The sequence below is a fragment of the Pocillopora damicornis genome, chromosome 6 (genome assembly GCF_964200805.1).
Source record: "Pocillopora damicornis chromosome 6, jaPocDami1.2, whole genome shotgun sequence".
NCBI lineage: Eukaryota > Metazoa > Cnidaria > Anthozoa > Scleractinia > Pocilloporidae > Pocillopora > Pocillopora damicornis.
The window spans coordinates 20,119,542-20,133,525 of record NC_142675.1 but is presented as its reverse complement, the minus strand read 5'-3'; the positions used below and the strand labels follow the sequence as shown (position 1 = coordinate 20,133,525).

Here is a 13,984-nt window from a genome sequence, read left to right as displayed (position 1 = left end):
ACAGCAGTTTTTTCACTTGGAAAAACATTTTTAATGATACATATTTCCTGTATAATATTTTCCTCATTACAGACTCCTTGCACCTATCATAAATCTGACCAAAGCAGCATGCAAGCTTTATAATCTTTCCACCACATAGTTCCTTGCCCTTAAGGATTCAGGTCTATTATTTGCAAAGATGTACTTGTATAATGTACATGTTTATGGTATTTTTTCCAATGTTATTGCAATTAAGGGTTCTTAAACTGTTTTCTTGGTATTCAAAATCAGGTTATAAGGATAACAAAATCTGACCAACAATAATGTTCTACAAAGCTACAATGAAGTTCACAAATTAATTAACCATAAGCCAGAACAAAATGCAATTGAATATTGAAGTACAACTCAAACTGAACTAAAGCATTGGACACTAGAAATCAAGAAGCTGCAAATAGGTAATGATGAAGAACAGCTCCCTAAAAAACAGACAGGAAAATAACCAACAGGCCACTGACAGGCTATAGAAAGGTTACAAATTGGCAATGACCCGCAAATTAACATCTAAAACAAAACTTTGACTGTACTGATCTACCATGTCTTCGTGCTCCCTCTTTATTTGTCTACTCTGAAATACATTTATCAGTTCATCATGTGCAAACTGCATTTAGTGAACTCATGGGGTCTTCATAACTTTCCAATATGGCAAATTGCAACACCAGTATTTTCGCAACTCTTGTAAGTACTGGCGCTAAAAGGGCCTAAACTCTCCATCCAATGTAGCCTCTACATCCCCTGAAGTTTGGATGATAAATGTTGTAATACAATAATATTGTTAACGACAACTTACTGACATATCAATAACAGATTACTGAATCTCATCTGACAACTGTGCTTTAATCTTTTGGCTGACAGTCAGCTGACAGGTGGCCAACAGTCTGTCAACAGTTGGCTGACAGTTGGTATAAAGTTGGTCAACCAACTATCAGCGGACTGTTGGCCAAGAGTCAGTGACTGTTAGTCAACAGTTTTAAGCACACCTGTCTTCCAACAGTCAGCTGACAGTAATGTTATTGCTGTCAATTTACAGACAGATAACCTACAGATCAACCGTGGCCAATAGGTGTGCTTACAACTGTCAGCAAACTGTCTTTTCAGGAAGTCGTTGTTCACAATTTCCTACTAATGAATGGTCACTGAACTGTGGTTGTCCAAGGGAATTATTAGTTCCAAAAGTATGATACCCAAAGTTTCACACTAACCAAGCAATTTTGGCAAATTGTCACAAAATGTCTACACTGATTTTCAATTTAAGCTTATTAATACAGCTGCATCTTGTCAATTGCCAGCTTAACACTCTACACTCTTAATACTCCTGCTTTCAACCTTCAGATTCAAATTGCAGCGTTGTCTAGTAAGGTTTAGCTGGTAGTAGCAAATTTAAAGTGATGTAATTTCGGGCTTTTTTTTGGTCCAAGAATACCTATCTTCATTCAAACCTTCTCCTTCTGTTAAATTCATGGCAAACGTGCCTCTGACAGCTTCACTTTCCTTGTGCTGCATTCCTCCAACAACAGGGTCTCTTCCTGTCTGCTGGTTGGCTGGGTTGTAGTTGCTTGAGTTCTCAGTCTTCTCAGCACTATCTGTAGAGATGATGGAAATACTGGTAACAATGTCATTACTTTATGTCTTTGGTTCTTAATTTTTAGCGACATGAAATGTGTTTGAGTTAGTTATAGGGCTGTTTGATTTTACCTTCTTTTGCATTCATCTCAACCTCGTCTCTGTCTTCTTCAATCTCCAAATTTTGAATTCCTATCTCAACAGCAACGTTTTCTTTCTTTTGGCTGGCTGGCTTATCATCCTGAAAGTCATTGGTGGAATTTTCTAATGCTTTTCCTTCTCCATGTTCACCAGAAGTGTCCCTCACCGAGAGAGTTGTGATAACAGCAGGTCTCCAGTAGAGGAAGGACATGTAAACAGGCAGGATACACAAGCCGTGAAAAAGGCCAAGCACAACGATGCCAAAAAACATTCGAAAGAATATGCGGAAAATCTCTGAAGCAGCAAAAGCAAGCACAACCATGCCAAGGAAGGTACTGAATCCTTCATCAGACAAAAAAGAAAACTCTAGAGGTTGAACTCTAGAGGAGTTCATGACATATACGGTGCTGGTAAATTTAGAACCCTTTCAAATCATGCACCAGTGTATCTGAAAAACTGCTCTAACTATAAATCCTATTCTTAAGAAGTCTTATGTGAAAAAAAGAACCAACATTGATGGCTATATTTATAGAATATTCATTGAGCTACACTACAGGGATAATGTGTACTTAAGGCATCTGTTAGCCAAATATCGAACAATATTACTGGTTGACATATCGACTGTGAATTAGTCGATACTCCTCAGACATGTTGACCGATAGTCAGCCAACTGTGGATTGCCATGTTAGATGCCAGCTAGATTGTTTGTCACCACTATCAGTCTCTACTTGGTCTATATGTTGGTTGACACTCGTCTGACACCTCAACCAGTAATTGCGATCAACAGTCAGCAGCATATTGGTCGAGAGTCGGTGGCATATGGGTGGACTGGGGGTGGTATATGTGTATTGTTAATAATTGTTTTGCTAGAATCGTAGCTGTCCTAGTTCCTTCCCCTAAGCCATATATTACACTAACAAAGACTTAGGCCGGAGAAAATAAGTGAACATTGAAGTAGAATAGATAGAACTTACTAACAAGAGCAGATCAAGTGAAAGTAGTGTGGGTAAAGTATCAGCAGCATGTCTACCAAGTATCGTTTGACATGTGTGTTGGTTGAGAGGCCACCGATTTCGGTCAACATCGGCCGCTACTCCGTCAGTATGTGGGTTGTGTATCAGCCAATGTAACAGCCAACACTCAGTCAACATGTCAACCGATGGTATCAACCAATACTCAACCAACAGTTGCTTCAAGTACACATGATTCCACTGCAGAAATATCAAAGCTGTGTGTCTTGTGAAGCACATGTCAATCAGCTCTTTGGAATTAAATGCTGATAGAAGAAATTTTTGTGGTGGTGGGGAAGGCTTCTTATTTTTCAAAACACAAGATTTGTAATCAGTAATTGAGCTCCTGACCTACCTCCCATAAAAACACTTGCACCCAGTGTAGTCAGAGCATCCACTACTCGTTCATTAGCAGTTGCCTTGTTTGATGTTATGTAGGCATGGGCGATATGTGCACTGTAATCAACCGCAAAGCCAATAGCCATAACAAGGTTAATCATGGACACAGAGTTCAGAGCCACATCCCAGATTACCATCAAACCGAACAACTCGCAAACCAGGGCTGTAAAGTTTAAAACCACCAGGAGCGTCACCGCACAGTCTGCTAAAAAGGGGCTTGTGACAATAAACACTGCTAAGGCTGATATAATCAGGTTTCGTATGGTCTCCTTTGTCACAATAGCGTACATTTCAAAAAATATGAAATATCGAACTATTGGAAAGGCTTCCAAGTTTGTTTTCTTTTCAATGTCTTCACGGAGTGTGAGCATTGCATTCTTATGGAAAGTGGAGCTGCTGGAACTCTTCATAAAACCAATGACACGAGAAGCGTCTATTTTTTTCCATCCTCTGAAAACCTCAGGTCCTGCCTGTAATAAGAAAAGGTGGGAATTTGGAGGAATTGTTTTAGTTCGCGTAGAAATCCTGAGCCAATAATGTTTTTCTTAGACATCTTGGCATACTGAGAAAATGTGTCCATCCAGGATAATGATCGGTTCTGATAATATTCATTTTCAATCAAGATATTTGTTAGCTGTTTGATGCTTTCCTGGGTTGAGTCTAGCTTGTAATCAACTTCACCAGTCTCTACAAGATTCACTTCTATTCCACCTCGAAAGTACTTGTTTTGAGCTGTCAAGAATTGCCTCAAGTAAGAATCATCTTTGGCCAATATGCGCCTATCAAAAGACTCCTCCACCTGGGTGACCCCATATATTCCAGCAGCAAGCAATGTCAGTGACAATAGTATGACCACAACTTTTGTGACTGGAAGCATCAACAATGTGGCCCAATATTTCATAACTCGATTTGAAGTCTGTGGAAGAGGTTCTTCCCAGGCTGGCATACCCTCTTTTGGTCGAGGCGCCAGGAGAAGTGGGATACAATCTCTGCGTCCGGATTTAATTCGTCTCACGTCATATGTCATAATAGCAACAAAGAATGTGACTACCATAAGGAAGGAAAATGTCACTGTCAGAGCAGCGTAGGTGCAGAAATACCTATGAAAGAAATTTTTTAGTATAAATTTAAATGTAGAGGAAAATCTGAAAAAAACTTTAACTGTTCATATAATTTCACCATGCTACATAAAAAAGTATTGAGATGTCAATAGCAAGTCAAATGATCCTAAATCCTATCGGATTAGGAAAATTTTTCCAAGCAATTGGTGACTGAGCCTCTACCCAGAACTAGTTATGTGTTCATGGGTATTTCAAGGGACAGATTTTATTGTTTGTAACGGTAAACTAAGTTTTTCAGGTCAAATGGGGTCCTCCTCTTTCTTTCAACACTATAAATATTTGTTTAACCCTCTACCCTAAAGTGACCAGCATCTAATATTTCCCTTTATTATAACCCTTGAAACACACATGAAGGTCACGAAAATAAAAGAAATGATCACCAACCAAAGAAGCTCTTGATTGTTAAAAGAATTATCCTTGTAAGTTTTGAGATGCTTTTCAAAGTTTTGAGATGCTTTTTCCTTAATTACATACAGTGTAATTTAGTGATTATTGAGCTCTCCCTTTAGGGTGAAATCTTACACCAGCCTCTATTCCAATCAGAAGCAAAACTGAGTTTACTTGTGATTTATTCACTCACTTTTGATTTCGCTTTGAATTCTTTTTTTGCTCCCTATAATTCTTTCATCTGCTCTGATTGGCTGTTGTGATAACAATGAGTTTAGGTTAACAACTCTTTCACTAAAATGAACCCAAAAGAAGAAATCAACCTTTCCTCTCTTTAAAGCAAGGACTGGATGTTTCTGCCAGAGTGAAGCGGTTTAAGGTTTTTAGCCTTGAAAATCGAAGAGCATTTGTTAGCAAAGTGAAGTGGTGTGTTTACATTCCCTGATGCTTATGAAAAAAATTTATGCTCTCGAAAGGTGTTTGTAATCGTTAAATAAGTGCCTCACCTGATTGCTGGAAATGAGGAAGATGTACTAACTGCAAATGCCACTAAGTCTGTCATAGTTGTCATGGTGACAGTTGCTTCTGAATGTTTCATAACTGCTTTGATTTTCTCAGTTGTCGACAGCTCACGTGGTTGTCGATCAAGCTCGTCTACCATGATAAACATATCATCTATGCCAATTCCAAGAACCAGGAAAGGCACTATTCCCACCATACTGAGGAAGGGAACTCGGAACCACATACCAAGGCCAAGTCCGGCTAAAATACCAAGGGCGACTGCAAACACTCCTGCGTTGGCAAGTAGGGAATGGCCAGTCAGCGGATTCAAGAACTTTCCTAGCATGATGCAAGCAAAAGAAATCATGAGGCTAAAAGTAACTGACACTAGACTGATATCAGACCCAGTGCTTTCACCTATGGCATCATCTAGGCTCCTTTCACTTGAATAATGGACTTTGAAGCATGACAGTTCGTCTACCAATGAGGCCAGTTTATCTACGAAAGTCTTTTCCCATTGGAGAACCTTTTCATTTGCATCGTTATCCTTGGGATTACGGAGGAGATAAATCATTTGCAATGCTTTGGCGCCTGTTATGCTTCCTTGTTTTCGACTCGCATCTCCAAACATTCGGTCGAAGTTTAACCAGAATGGGCGTCCATTCCGCATAAGTGAACTTGTGTTATTGTAAGCCTTGTTCAGTTCCTGCTGAACCACTTCAATGTTATCGCTGCTCACTTTGCTTTCATTGAACTGTAGAAATTCCAGTGGGTTGATCATCATACAATCGTTTAAGGACTTGGATTTGCTCCCAGACAGTGTGACGCAGAAGTGAGAATAAGTTTCAATTCCCATAACTGCATTATGAGCTTGAAAGGCTTGTCTCAGACATTTAGGAGAAAGAACGTTGGGATGACCAGGTGATGCCGCTAAAAGGATGATTTCCTCTCGAAAATCGACTCGAAAGTATTTCTCAGCACTTTCCAAGTCGTCTACGGCTCTACTGCTTTGAGGGATGAACAATTTTACTGCTCTCTTTTCTGAATGGAACCACACAAAACCCACAGAACAGATACCGATGAATATGATACATATTTGGATTGTTATCGCAGGATGTCTGGCAATCCTTACACAGTACCAACCAAAGAAGCGTTTCAAAAGGCACAAATACAAATTGCAGAGGTATGACCAGAGCAGACATGGAATGAGCTGGTAACCTTTGGGGCGTCTAAAAATAAAATGTAGATCAAAAGGGACTTTTAAATGGATTATGAATACAGTTAAAAAGGAAATTGCTAACTAGTATTGTGGAAGTAACTCAGAAAAAGTGATGTCATGACTACCATCACAAATAAACAAACAAATCTATACAGATAAGTACATGTACAGTAGGTGAGGTTGTTTGGTGACACTAATCTACTCACGGTAAAGAGTGTTATTAGTGTGATACTTTCAGTTAATATAAGTAGTATCCATTCTCTATCTTCTGTGTCATTTCACGAGTCTAGAAAAGCTGGTAGACTAGTTGCTGGAATAGTATGGAAAAGGCTGAATACACCATTACGGAAAGTACTGACTAAACCAACTATAACATCTGCAAAGAGTGCGTCAACCACATGACAGCCACACTGGCTATACCAAAAACGAAAGTTACGATCACTGCTTCAGTAAAACTACTATAATACTGCCTACACCAAACATAACAGCTACGCTGGCTACACTGACTTCAACAAACACCCTTACTACTCTAAAGGTAAGCGTAACTTCTGTGCATGGTATAGCCTAAGAAGCTGCTGTTAGTGATGTACCCAGTGTAACTGTTGTACTTCTTATCATAATTGAAGCTTTTGTACTTGCTTTAGATAGTGTAATGGTTGCACTTTGTAACGTTAGTGTGGCAATTGAAGTTGGCGTACCTACATACATTTAGTGATAGTTAATTAGTTAATTAAAGTCTTTATTCCATCATAAGATAAAACTACATATCTTATGTTACAATGAATTGAAAAAACTACAGAAATCTACATACATATTATGAATTAAAAAGTATATCATTACAATAAATGGAGCTTAAATATCAACCTATTTACAAATGTGTTCATAAAGCGCTGTGTATTAATTTTCGGGCGCGCGCAGCCTTTTTTCCTGAGATTGTGTAGATATGTCTTTTGGACAGGAATGATATCTTTCAGGGGGTGGCAATCCGTTGATTTTAGTTTCTTCAAAATGTTTCTGTCTTGTTTGTTTAAAAGGTTCTTGATAAAAACTGGAAATGAGATAAAACTGCGTTTATGACATCGGTCTAAAAAATTTTGTACAACCGTAAGATCGGACTCAGATGCCCCATAGACTGAAAGTGCATAGCTAAAATTAGCCAAAACAATCGATATAAAAAGATGATCAATCTCTGCCTGAGAGTAATGTTCCTTTCTCAATGTTCGTAGGACGTGTAAACACTTGTTTGCTTTGACAAGCTTAGTTCTTACATGCTCATCAAATTTTCCATCACTCTGTAAAGTTACTCCTAGTAAAACGAAGCTATTACATTGGGGAATATTATTAATTGGAGAGTAGAGTACATTATGATTTTTCTTTCTAACAACCAGCTCTTTACATTTAACATGATGTTTTTTATTCATGTGCTCAATAAAGCTGTTATGGAAAGATTGATCAGTAAAGCTGTTTTTGACATAATCTGTGTATCTCCTACAGTTGGTGTACTCAGTATCTCTACTGAACATGCATGATGTAGTCAGTGTAGCTATTGTAGTTGGTTTAGTGTGTCTCCTCAGGAATGTAAGTGGTAAGGTTATTAGCCCCTACCCTTACTTTAAAGGATGAAGTTATGATGATAATATTTGAAATTAATTTAACAGCATGAAGTCACACGGAACATCTGAGTTGTTTATATTAATGGTTATTTCACAGTGAGACAAATTTATAGTTCATTAATTCTTGGATAAGTTATATCATGTTTTACTAGAATAGATAAATATAGCGCAATAAATATCGTTTTCTGAGCTCTGCTTTTTTGGTAAATTTTGAAATATCCGTGTGTTAACTATGAACAAAAGATGCGATCTTCTATTTAGCATCACTCACGCATTAAGTTAAACAGACAAGGAACACAACGTGAAAAGATCCTTTTATAGACTCAATGTAGGATCTCTTTAAGTTCTGTTCTTTTTCGTTGAGTCATAGCCGGTTAATACTCTGACGATGTCAATTTTTCCGTTTGTTTCTTTTTTTTACATTGAATAAAAATACCACACCGATAAGACTTATTACTTGATAATTTCAAAGATGGGGCGCGCTGCTTTAGACTTTGATTAAGACAAAACGGAGAAAAGAAGACAATCATATAGCTATCGACACACATTCGTCGCAAGGAACTTTGTGATCACTCTTAGTGCACTTAAAGCATAACAAACATATTAATGGACCGCATCGCAAGCGACCTTCATTGACGAGAAACTTAAGAATCATTCTCTTGTGGTTTCAGTGCTTGTTGCGATAATATTTCTTTATTGCATAGAATCAGCTCGTATCGTGAACTGGATATATGGAACAATAAGGTCGGACTTGGACCTTCTTTCAATTTGTATCCTTGACTAACAACCCATTCATTCCAGCAAAACATGTTTAGTGAAACTGGGTTTAACTGAGTGATAATCAGGAGCATAGAACTGAAAAACTGAATTTTCCATTGGATTCAAGTAATCGCTAACTTTTATTTTCAATGTGACACGTTTGAAGTTGACAAACATTGGTTTAAGCAGCCACTACGGGAAAAAATGATTATATGTGGTTAGCAAAACATTTTTAAAAGATGTTTTAGCTTTGGCGTGAATGGGGTATAGAACTCTGCTTATATAAAGACTTTCTGCTATATGTAGTAGCTTGCCTTTGTTTACTCTTGAGGGTTTCCTTATTACTTAAGGCTAAGGCCAACGCTATGTACGGCTATGATGTCGCACATAAAAATATGTTTTTACTAATATATGTAAGTTATTCCTCGAATATACTTCATCAGACAAATTCTGTGGCAGAGACGAAAATTTTCACTTTGAGTCTTCGTGTCAAGCCAAATTGAGGCGCCAACTTTCCTTAGCCATGTTGCAGACCCACCTAAGTTGTCTCGGTCCTATGGCCTCTCAAGTATATGTACGAAGTGTGAATCGCGGGTGCATTTTGGGTTTCAATGCACAAAATTGAAGTATTTGATATTAAAAAGATATTACAGATATTTTGGGGTAACTGAAACAACCCACAAAAAAGGTAAAATCAATTAAAAGTGTCCATACCTTTGGAAATAAACGAGATCCTTTTCCGCATTTGGTATCTCATTACATTTGCCGACGTAATTTTCCTCGCTTCTTGTATTCATAACGCACTTCTTGTATTCGCAGCTATTTCTAAAAAAAACTTTTTGTTTTACGAGTTTACCAGATGATATTTCTTCGAAAAAGAACCTCTCTCTTACTCCAACGTCATTCCAAAATTTCTTTCTTGTGCGCACTGAAATCTGACGAAACTACAAAACAGGATGTCCAAGTCAAATTGAAAGCATCATACGCACCAACGACGCCATTTGTCAACATAAGCGCATCTTAATGAATCTTCTCAATTCGACCATGTCGTGACTTGATATGATTGGCAGATTAGAAGAGGCAGGCTTTCTCGTATATAACGTGACAATAGATGGCGCCCATCTGATCGCCTTAGCAGATGAAAGGAGAAACTAAAAGCTTCTAGGTGGCGAGCACACTGATGAAAGTAAGTCGTTAGGCGACAAGTGTTCTAAGACAAAATGTTTTGAGGCGAATGTCACTCGGCCATCTGGCAGTTTACAGAAACTTATTCCTTTATTTCCGTTTTTATGATGCGCAATCTTGAAGCTAGATAATACAAAATGGGCTCGCTATGGTTTTGGAAAATCAGACTGATGCATTAACTCTTTCACAAGGTAGTTCGTTGATCCCTAACGTCACAGCGAAATTTACATCAGGCAATTGAAACCCCGGTCCCCCGACCCACGGGTACATATTTGGAGTTATCGAGAAAATGCCGATGCCGCAATTTAAATTTGATTTAACGATATATTGGTCCTGGAGGCGGGGACAGAAGCGGAAATTTTTTATATGATAGGATAAAAGAAAAGCCTCGTTCCCAGGATAACATTTTGTTTAAATAAACTTGTGGTATTGACCTGACGATGCTTCGAAAATGAAACCTCTCTGTTGCTGTTTTACCAGGCTTTCAAACAAGCGTTGAAAACGACTAAACAGCAACGGTTCATCTTACTCGTTTTTATTGCGACAGGATGGCCACAATACTTGTACTTCCCTGCCCACCGGCTTGTTAATCTCAACGATTTCTTTCCAATCGTTCGTTTCAGCGCACGAGTTAATGCAAAGATACGACCTTACTTTTCCGATGTACCAAAAATGAAGATAGAAACTGCAATGTGCCTGATGGGAAATGCATCACTGCTTATATTATACTGTTAAAAGAACGCTCTTAAAGCTAAGAATACTAATTTTTTCCTGAGTACAAAGTTCTTACCTGCCCATCGGCTTGTTCATCTCAGCAGCTTCTTTCCAATCGTTCATTTCAGCTTATGAGTTAACACAAAGATACATCCTTACTTTTCCGATGTATCAAAAGTGAAGATAGAAACTGCAAATGTACCTGATGGGATATGCATCACCGCTTATATTATACTGTAAATGCGGAAGCCAGTTAAAAAAATGGGCGGACTTCACCCTTAAGAAATAGATTTGCATTTGTTTTTAACTTTCTGGAGGTTACAAATTTTTACCTTCCACTCTTAGAACGCAGTTTTAGTTCAAATATGACCCTGTCGTTACATGGGCTGTAAGCACAGACTTATTTTATTTGTTTGTTTTAACGAACAATAATCTACAAAGTTCGTGCCTGTTCAAACCAGTTCCCGCAGTGACAGTATATTAGCAATGATATTCCACCATGTTCCATCACACTTGTAGCGCTTAAATTTGGATATGTGTGACCTAGAAGAAGACAAAAATAAACGAAGAAACAGACAGCTCACCAATCTTGGCATGCCTTTGCGGCGTGCGTTTGGAAGAGGATATAGCTCTGAGTGTACGGTTGTAGTGTCCTTTTTGATAACCTCTAACTATTATCTGATGTAGACTGTCGCGTGGTTACGAAGTGGTGAAATTTGACTTCAATCTCTTTATGTTACTGAATGCTTCTATAGACAATTCAATATCAAGGTGGAAATATCTCCCTTAACATTAGGTGGCCTTATCTACTACTTGTTGGCAATTAAAAACACCTCCTTCTTGATGAAACAAGTGAGTCACGCGCTTGTTTCATTAATTAAATTTATTTTTCTCGTGCTTGAAACGTGTCCAAGTTTTAGGAGGAATGTCTGTATGAAATGGTTCACTTGTTATTAAAACGCTGTGGGAACAAACCGACGACAAAGACTTACCATAGTTTGCTTTAATAAATTTACGTTTACGTTAAATACAGTTATCTATCTATCTCTCTATCTATCAATTTCGATGATGATAAGTAGGCAAAAAGAGAGAAATCATGCAACGTGTGCTTGTAGAAATTAAATTGGGTTATGAGGGACCTAGAAGAAGGCTCTTGAGGAATATATGTGGTCAAGTTCAAGAATGGTAAAAGTTTTTTATACTTATTTTTTTCGTTTTTTGAGGGACCTAGAAGAAGGCTCTTGAAGCGAAGAATACACATTTTTTCCTGATAGTCAAAACAGCCATTTTTTCGCGCTTTATCTTTTTGATGCTACTTCTGCCAGCGAAATGAAACTACTCGAAATTTTTGCGACTAGAATCAATTTGACTACTTTAAAAAGTGCCACCCAGCAGACTTTGGGAAACAGAGTATCTACCCACCCTCTTCGAGCGCCAACCAACAGAGCAGTTAGGGGTGTGGAAATGGAGAATATCTTTTTTTACATCCAAATCTTATGTCAAGGCTTCCACTGAAGTTACCCACGAAGATTGAGAACATTTGGTAGTAAAGCAAAGCGAATAATGTTCTCTACGACAGTCATGACATTATGGATTGTTTAAGCTGGGAAAAATAAGCATTTCACACCGAAATCTTTGGCAGGGAATCGTTCTTTGCTGCCGAATAGACATATTTAAGGGTTGGTTGAAAAGTTGAAGTAGAGATTTCTTTAAATAACATTATAATGTATTATTTGATTATCTTTTATTGTGTGTAAAACCTGCAAACGGTTGAACGTTTTGTCTTTGTTAAATAAAGTTATCTATCTATCTATCTATTGCGATGATGATAAGTAGGCCAAAAAAGAGAAATCATGCAACGTGTGCTTGTAGCACCTAAATTGGGTCATGAGGGACTTAGAAGAAGGCTCTTGAAGCGAAGAAAACTAATGCTTTCCCAAGTTCAAAGTTCGTGCCTGTTCAAACCAGTTTTCGCAGTGATAGTATATATTAGCATTGATATTCCACCATGTTCCATCGCACTTGTTTATCTTTTATTGTGTGTAAAACCTGCAAACGGTTGAACGTTTTGTCTTTGTTAAATAAAGTTATCTATCTATCTATCTATCTACTGCGATGATGATGAGTAGGCCAAAAAAGAGAAATCATGCAACGTGTGCTTGTAGCACCTAAATTGGGTCATGAGGGACTTAGAAGAATGCTCCTGAAGGGAGGAAAACTAATTTTTTCTTCAAGTTCAAAGTTCGTGCCTGTTCAAACCAGTTTCAGCAGTGACAGTTTATATTAGCATTGATATTCTATCATGTTCCATCACACTTCTAGCTCTTAAATTAGGATATGTGGGACCTAGAAGAAGACAAAGATAAACAAAAAACAGGCGGTTCACCAATTTTAGTATGCCTTTGCTACGTGCGTTTGCAAGAGGATATAGCTCTGAGTGTACGATTGTAGTGTCCTTTTTGAGAACCTCCTCATATTATCTGATGTAGACCGTCGCTTGGCTACGAAGTAGTGAAATTTTGATTTTTTTTTCTTTATTTTAGTGTATGCTTCTATAAACAATTCAATAACAAGATGGATATAACTTCCTTAACAGTGGGTGGCCTCACCTACTATTTGATGGCAATTGAGAAGACCTCCTCCTTGATGAAACAAGTCACGCGCAATAAACTTGAGCTTGTAGCACTTAAATTGGGTTTTGAGGGACCCAGAATAAGGCTCTTGAAGCAAAGAATACAATTTTTTTCCTGATCGTTAGTCAAATAAGCCATTTTTTCGCGCTTTATCTTTTTGATGCTACCTCTGCCAGCGAAATGAAACTACTTGTCACTTTTGCGTCTAGTATCGATTTGACCACTATATAAAGTGTCACCCAGCAGACTTTAGGAAGCAGAGTATCTACCCACCCTCTTCGAGCGTCAACCAACAGAGCAGTTGGAGGTGTAGAAATGGAGAATATATATTTTTTTACATCCAAATCATATGTCAATGCTTCCATTGAAGTTACCAACGAAGATTGATAACATTTGGTATTAAGGCACAGCGAATTATAAATGTTCTCTAAGACACATGGATTGTTTGAGCTTGGAAAATTTAACCCAATTTAAGTGCTTGTAGCACTTAAATTGGCTTATGAGGGACCTAGAAGAAGCGAATAATACTAATTTTTTGCTCAGTACAAAGTTCGTGCCTGTTCAAACCAGTTTCTGCATTGACAGTATGTATTAGCAATACAATACAATATAATACGATACTTTATTTACCCACGCTACAACTAGGAGAGATAAAAACGTGCGTGAAACGAAAAACGTTGAAAAGAAAAGAAATAACTTTGAA

The 13,984-nt window shown here is 37.9% G+C and overlaps 1 pseudogene across 1 annotated transcript; it reads right to left on the bottom strand.

Annotated features, from left to right (window-relative positions):
• Positions 1-575: 575 nt before the first annotated feature.
• Positions 576-9,662, bottom strand: LOC149044350 (patched domain-containing protein 3-like; annotated as a pseudogene). The gene is made up of 6 exons (XR_016187476.1): positions 9,464-9,662; positions 5,164-6,387; positions 3,106-4,249; positions 1,732-2,082; positions 1,509-1,619; positions 576-771 (listed from the first exon to the last, which is right to left on the bottom strand). The product of XR_016187476.1 is annotated as a patched domain-containing protein 3-like (transcript).
• Positions 9,663-13,984: the final 4,322 nt, after the last annotated feature.